Source organism: Geospiza fortis, unplaced genomic scaffold (assembly GCF_000277835.1).
Source record: "Geospiza fortis unplaced genomic scaffold, GeoFor_1.0 scaffold41, whole genome shotgun sequence".
Taxonomy (NCBI): domain Eukaryota; kingdom Metazoa; phylum Chordata; class Aves; order Passeriformes; family Thraupidae; genus Geospiza; species Geospiza fortis.
This window is the reverse complement of record NW_005054299.1, coordinates 1,549,453-1,557,820: the sequence shown is the minus strand read 5'-3', so window position 1 is coordinate 1,557,820 and position 8,368 is coordinate 1,549,453.

Here is an 8,368-nt window from a genome sequence, read left to right as displayed (position 1 = left end):
TTCTAGCATCCTGAAAGTGACAGCTTTTTATGACCTCATGTGTGGCTCCTTTTCCAAACTTCATCTTTTGCATTCTGGCTTCAAATTCTTCCTGAAAGAGGACATAAATAAAAATGAATGGCTAATGGACTAAAAACACTTATGATCAGGTTTTCATAACGAACATTATTAATGGCTTCCTTTGCACATGCACTGACATATAGTGCAATACTCATTTCTAAAGTAAGATTTAGAGCCCTATTTGCAATAAAAAGCTAACAGATGCAAATAAAAAATGAGAGATTCCATTACATAGCTACACACAATGGATTTCTATTAAAGATAAACAGAAACATTTTCTTCTAAAGGCAGAAAGAGCTTCATTAGAAACCCACACATGTATGTAGGATTCACATTTGTCTTCTCAGACATGAGTATGATTCTTTTATTGTTATCAACAGTACTGAAACCCTGGGTCTGGTTTTGGGTACCAATGGACACACACATCCTATTTTGGCTCTTCCTAGAGTTGTGAATCTTCACACCTGAAAAATACGGTTGACAGAACCCAGATCATCTCCAAACAATGCAAAAACACACCAAACCTAACAAAAAACCACAAACCAACTTCCCCCCCCCAAAAAAAACCCCACAAAAAACCACAAAAACAAGTAAAAATAAGTGCATATCCTTCTGCCAGACTTCTAGTCTTTCTCCTACATCACACCACCACCACCTATTTCTTTTTAAAGGGCAACAAGGAGACAGAAATTAAATCCAGAAAAGAAGACGGGCAACTTGAAGAGTTACTGCTATATAAAACTCATCAGTCTGTCCAATTATTGGTTAAGATCACCACAAATCCTCTGGTCTGGCTCCTCACAAATCCAAGATTTAGGTAAATATTTTTGTCCCTGTTTAGAAAGGGAAGTAATTTTTCCTGCTGCCACCATGGGACCCCAGGCAGCTCCTTTCCTGCAGAACAAATGAAGATCCTGCCAGCATGGGGAGGTTCACTCAGGCAAGGAGGCTGAATGGCCCCATGAACCTGATTTACTCCACAGGACTTAATCTCACAACAAACCCATGAACATTTACAGAACCCACTGCTTTTGAATTTAAAAGTAAAGCTCATTTTTCTGACTCCAAGTTCTTTCAATAATTTCCATAGACCCATTCCAAACATCCAAACTCATTGCATCAAAAGAAACTCAGGGATTTCACTTGCAATAATTATTTCTGTGGGAGCTCCAGTAAAAAAAAAAAAAAGCTATTTGAATTTAGTTAATGTCAGCATTCAGATGAAAACTGAAAGACTACTTCTATAACAGGTTTGTCCATTAGCAATTCCATCATTAAGGTACATCCCTAGAAGCATATAGGTAAGATAATGAACTTAACAAACAATGACTAGTAATTATGGTTTTGCACAGGCAACAAAAATACTGTATGTTATTCTATTTTGCCTTGACACATTGAGGGATCTGCTACTGAATTTGGGGAACCAGGAATGCACTTGTCTTTTACTAAAGATGAAAGACTCCTAAAACACTTTGAAAAAGAATCCCAATGTTAATTGGGAGGGTGCCCATTGCTAGAACACAGGAAAACTTGCTGAAGACAATTGAAGATTGGATGATGAATCTCTCCAGCAAGTGTCTTAACAGAATGGGCTTCTGGCTTGATAGAACCACCTCTTCCTTTAACTGTATTTCAACATATCTAAACACTCATTCACTGAAGAGTTTAGGTCTGTCTTAATATCTCCCAGGCCTGGTAAGACCCTTGATAGATCTCACAACATTTAAAGGAGTCTTAACTACTATTGTTGGCCAAGTTCTCATTCAGCTGAAGGAGAAATAACTGAATTCACTGATCTGTAGATGATTTTCACTCTGAGGAGAAGGGAGTGTAGAAGGGGGAGGAATTGATTTTTAGGAATAAATTACTTTGCAGCAATACATCTGAATGCAAAGTTTAGTTTTGTTCATTTAAAGTGTTCTTGAGACCTTACTTCTAGGAAAGTTCAGGTTCCTGAAAGCATACCATTACTTGAAAATCTGAGAGTATGAGAGGAGACCAGTTGCAAACCAATTCCCATTGTGCTTCAGTTGTCATGAGGAAAAAAATAAAACTTAATCATTAGGTACAGAATATTTGCTGAATGAGAATTATGGCTTTTCATCAGCAACTGGGTGCAAGTAGGGCACCCCAGTAACAGCTCTCGTGCTTGCAACCTCATGTATTCAGGCTTCATCAAGGTAAGTACACATTAGCTTAGTAAGCATGATTTAAGAACTCATGGAAAGATTTTATATTCTGAAAGGTCACAGGTATAGAAGTCTTGCTGAAGAGGGGCTTGGAAGCTTTTTGAAGCTTGACTTTATTTGGTTTTTTGGTTGTTTTTTTTACTGATTGGTGTAGGATAACTTATGTGTCAGTGGTATTGAAGGGAGCTGTATCAAAATCTGACATTAAATGAAGTGGGAGAATCCATGCACTTGATGATCTTGGGCAAACAAGTTTGAAGTAAAGGTCAAGCCTAGTTAAAACCCGGAATTTTCCTGTCTTAGAGTTTAAAAAATATATCATGAAAATTTTAAGCTAGTTTAACACGATTTTTCTTTGGCTCTTACACCATTGTACGAGGGTATTATCTCATCCTCCTCAATTATCTCAGTACAGATTTTGCTTTGTAGTTACAATACTGTTTTTGGCTAACCCTTCTGCATCTCTATCCTATAATGACTTCTATGGCCAATGTGAAATCACTGCAGTGAGGCTTCAGGTGGTTTTGTGAAGACTGCTATAAAAATGAACAAAGTAGATGTGGAAAATTTTGCTATTTGAGGTAATCATTAAGCATAGCTTACAAATATTTAGGTGAAAATATATAAACCTTTCAACTGAAAATACATATAAACTTCCCTGAGATTATTCTGTAGTAGGAAATGACTCATAATTAGTCACCTTACAGAATTATCTTTCTCTGCATTTTCTTGCTTTATAACTTGTGTCCCTGCACAACCCTCAGTGCAACAAACAAAGTTACTTTTCTGGCACCCTTGTCCCACTTGGAGGTTTAATTACAACTTGGGCATTAAGCATTTGGATTTTCTTCTACTAGAGACAGGCTCAAGCCACAATCTCTTCTGTGATTCCCAGGGAGCAGGAGACAACTTTCTGCACTTACCTAAGGTTTTCTGATTTCTCATACATGCAAGCTTGTTCTTCTCCTTACTAATGATTACTGAGAAATCTTAAGAATTATCAGCTGTCATGAACATAGCTGACAATAATTTAAATGTAAAAAACCCCACCCCTAAAGCTTTAAAGATTTGGATACAATATTCATTGATCATTTCATTCTCCCACCTGCCCTCCTTGACAAGTCCTTAAACATTTAAAATCCACTCAGGACACATTTTTGGAGACAAGCTCTTTTTCTCAGTTGCTCATCGCGGCTCCAGCCAACTCCTGTGATGCAGGTATTGATAAAATGGAAAAAAACTGACATGAATTTCCTAAAATTACAGTCAGTTCATGTTTTGGACTTGATTATTTCAGGTAATACATCACTACGATAATTAATTCCTGGGAAATATAGGAACAAGAATAATTATTGAGGGTGAATAAATGAATGAATGGACTTAGGGAAGAACAAACACAGAAAAGTTTAAGATTTAGGTACACATTAGGCAAATTAAGTCCTTTCATCTTTTTTCATTTTCTTATATTGATGAGACAGAAAATAATAATTGCTCCTCAACATGACACATAAACTTACATATCTCTCAAACCAGGAATCTGTTTATCAAATGGCACTGCAGTATTGGTTGAAAGCTGATATATAATAAAATAATAAACAATCACACACAGAATAAATTGTGTCAAATAATAGGGATAATTTCAAATTCAAGCACTTTAAGTTCAGAAAACACAGAATTAAGATTATCCATCATCAGTTCATGCATACACAGGGTGCAAACCTGTTGCACTCAGTGGGCAAGATTTCACAATTTATTTTTAGAATCATTTCTTAGTCCATGATTCTGAGCTTGGGGTTTTTTAATAGACACAAAAGGCCTTGTTTTTTCTGTTTTTCATTGCTGAGGTAGCTAACAGTTGCACAAGCCCTCAGCTAAGTCCACAAACATGTTTATGTTTAAAGCTACGGGTATAAAGGTTTGCAAAAGTTGTATTTACCACTCTGTGTCTCCCTCCTAAAAACTGCACTGGTGTTTGTGAGGATCAGGGATCAAATGAATTCACATGGAATGAAACAGAAAGTTTCCACCTGACCTTGCTGGGAGCTAGACTAGAACTTTCAGGAGGTAAAACATTTGCAGAGGACCAAGTAGTACTTTATTATGATTTATTAAATGTCAGTTTATATGAGTTTTATTGAATATGAGATTAGAGCAGTAGTTATTATATGACAGCACAGTGTTCTATGATTTACTCATGAACTGCTCTTTTTTTCTTCATCTGCAAATACCCTGCAGAGCGGAGGGGAAAACATGGCATCAGCTAAACCAAAGAAATGGAAATGAGAATAAGCATATTTACATCTCGAGGCACTGGAGAGTTTTATCATGCTCATCTCCTCTCTGGTGTTATTGATCTCTCTTAGTGAAGGAATCAGGCAATGAATATGGCCTACAAATGTGGCAAAGATTTTTAACTTTATTATACTGGTTTGGAATTCAGTCTTCATTGGAACAGAAAGGGCAATTATTTGGGGGATGTGTATGAGTCAAGGCAATTTGTTCAGAAAGGGAAGAGGAAGAGAGTGGTAGCAGCCAAAGAAGAAAGCTGGAAAAGAAAAAAAACAGCTGGAAATTCTGAAACGCTTAGTGTTCAGCTGGGATAAATGTGCTCAGATCTTGGGAAGCTGAGGATAATGGCACATGAATACATGAGGGTTGCTACAATTCTCCATTTTCACGATGCCAGTATAAATTTCTAGCACAGAACAAGGGGCTACATTTGCAATTATCACTTTTTTTAATTTCTATTCTATTGAAATTTAAGCATTAAGAACTTGATCCAAAGACTGGAGGCAGCAGGTATCTACATTTACTTCCAGACCCATCCAATTAGCCAAAGCTGGAGCCCTACCTTAAAGGCTTTTGGTGCCCCGCACCCATGGTATCGAGAGGCTCCACTCTGGGATGGAGATCACAGCTGAGAATGACAGCCTGACTGAACTTTTTTAGGAAGGATAATTCTGTCTGCCTAGGCAAGAGTTCCTTTGCACAGAACGAGATAAGCCTGTGGAGGCTTTCCCACAAGAACTAAGGGCAGTGCAAAACTTTTACTGTGTTGCTAAGCACAAGGTATGTTACTCTGTCCTTGTTCTCCTTTATACACACCCACTACACATTTCCCTGTGCCTTTGTATTGAAGAACATCACACAAACCTCTTTCCTAGAGACAAACTGACAAAAGACTTATGCAGATGTTGGTCACTTTGTTGCTGGGATCCACAAGTCATTGTAACTACAGAACATGCCAGGACACAGGAATTGTACAACTCCAAAGAGAAACCAAAGGGAAGTTTTGTCTTTATTTGTTCTCTGTTAAAAAGACAGACCAAGAGAGCTGGGGTTATTCAGCCTGCAGAAGAGAAGGCTCTGGGGAGACCTCTCAGTACCTAAAAAGGTCTAGAAGAAAGCTGGAGAGGGACATTTCATAATTTCATAAAGCTGTGTGGTGATAGGGCAAGAGAGAGCGGCTTCAAACTGACACAGGGCAGGTTTAGACGAGATATGAGGAAGACATTCTCTGCTGTGAGGGTGGTGAGGCACTGGCACAGGTTATCCATAGAAGCTGTGGACGCCCCATCTCTGGAAGTGTTCAAGGCCTGGATGGAGCTCTCAGCAGCCTGGTGTAGGGGAAGGTGTCCCTGCCCAGGGCAGGGATCTGGAACTGGATGACCTTAAGGTCCCTTCCAAACCAAACCATTCTATGATCCTAAGAATTTGCTGCTGCTATTTCTGTAATGAGCAATACACAGTAACTGCTTCAACTGAGCTTTATTGTTGATATTTAAACTTTCAGCCAAAAAAAAAAAAGTTTACATATTTAAAATCTTAGGAAAAAAAAAAGTTAGGACTGCAAATTCTTGCACCATCCTTTTTACAATTTTGGGTTGGATTTTTTCCTGATGTTGGCCATGGTGCACACATAAATAAGTTTTGTGCTCTGTTTCATTAGCCAAGGTTTAACTACAGACCTGTACACACAGAATGCCAGCTTGTGCCTCTGCTGCTCTTCAGCCACAGTTCCTCATGATCAACTGGGATGTAACTGCTGCTGTGTCTGGTTTGGAAAGATTCTGTAGTCTGGTTACATCTCCAACATTCCTCAGACCACAATTTCAACACAGAAAACATTCAGACCAGAGTGATGGGAGACAATGACAGTCATTTGAAATGAGGTTTGGCAACAGATTTTCTGACAAATGCTCTGGGATAATGCTTGCAGAGAGAATTGTGCTCCCGGAGATGTGACTTGTTAATTCAGTCTGAGGGAAGAAGATTCAGAGCCGTCATTTATTGGAACCTATTACAGGACTTAATCTGAAGATTTTGACATATTTCCAAGACAAATAGGCTACCAGGAGTGAGACATGTTCAATAAGGTGTGTATTGTAGGAAATGAGGGCTGTAATTGCCATGCTGAGAGAGCTTGTTGTCTATGTAGTTTAATGACCTTCCCCTGGCAGTGTCCCTTCCGACACAATGGGATTCAGAGGTGAATCATGGAAAGGGTCTTTATCATCACACAGCAGACTGGACCGAGTGGTTACTGCTTATTACTGCATTTGAGCCCCACAGAGTAAAACATTAGGAATTACATCTCCTGTAATGCTTGGGCCTCTTCATTAAACATCATGGGGGTGTTTGTAGTTTCCTTGTTACTCTGCACATCACAGCAGCAGCCCAAGATTTTCAACATATGTTTTCTCTTTGCTTGCAAGAGTGAGTTAGACTGAAATTTGTACCAGATAGCTCCACTCAGCAGCACAGATCATGACAGAAACAAGAAGTCCAAGCCTGTTTGTCCTTAGCATTTAACCAAGACACACTTAGTCTTTTTAATCTTTCCTTGTGAAACAGTTTCCCCAGTCATGTCAGAATATCTGTCACCATTTTCTGATCTCTCTCCAACTTCTAATTTTCCCCCCTGATACTGAGGCAGGAAAAGAAATTTGCCATCTTAGCTGCAATCCACATTATTGAGGAAAAAGGTGGAATGAGATGTGCAAAGACATAGGTCACTTACTGTGCAGGGCTGCAATAACAAAAGAAATACTTAAAAAAATGTAAGGTGTAGAAATTAAACAACATTTTTAAAACCTGAAAAATACTGAAGACTACCTTACATGTAACAATTTCTCCCTGTACTACCTATATTCATAAATGTTCTTGTGGTTATTTCTACGGCACTACTTTAGGACTTCAAGGAATGCTGGAGCTTCTATCCCCCAGCACATTTTATTGCTGCAAGAACAGCAGATCTTGATAACTAATTTTCATTTCTTTAGTTTAGAGCACTTTTATGTAAGAAGTTTCCTAAGATTTGTTTCTTTTACAGTTCTGACATTCTAGGTGGTGCTGTTTTCAGGAGGTGCTTCTTACAGATGCACCAAATTGAGTGATTGGATGGCTGGCAGAGTTACAATCTGGCCCTAAAATCTGAGTGGCCGTTTAGTGCTTGTGAAGTGACAGAAAATTAGGGTTACTAAGATTTCTTTCACCTAACATGGAAGAAATTTTGTTTTCCTACATGTGGCAGATGGTCTGCTTTTCCATCAGCCAGTGCTAACAACAAATACCACCACTACGAGAAAGCGATTTCAGTACATCCACCGGAGTTTGTCAGCATTTCCAGCCCCTCCTTTGGGGCCTCAAAGCAATGTTTGGAAGCGTGGCTAAGTTTTCTCTGGTTTCTCGAAGTTTTTCTCGGTACACTAGCACTGTGCTAGTGCCCTCAAATTCCTGAGGGCACCAGGACTCCTATATGTGTACATATATACATATATATACACATAAATACACACACGTATATGTATATACATATATATATACACACATATATAGAGCATTAATTTCTTTTTATCGTTGACACGTCCTTCCACAGCAGCCCCCCAGGGAGGAAGGGAAGAATGAGCCCGAGCTTTGCCGTGCTGGAGCGGTTCCCAGGGTACTTTCCATGCTCCAGGTAAGCGCAGCTTTCCCGGCACAGGGGGCACAGGGGGCACAGGGAGGGCCCGATCGGGGCCTGCTTGGGGCTGACCCCATGACGGCGCCCGCACAGGCTGGAAGAGCCGGGGGCTCAGCGCAGGGCTGGCCGGAGCAGCGGGCAGAACCCAGGGAGCAGG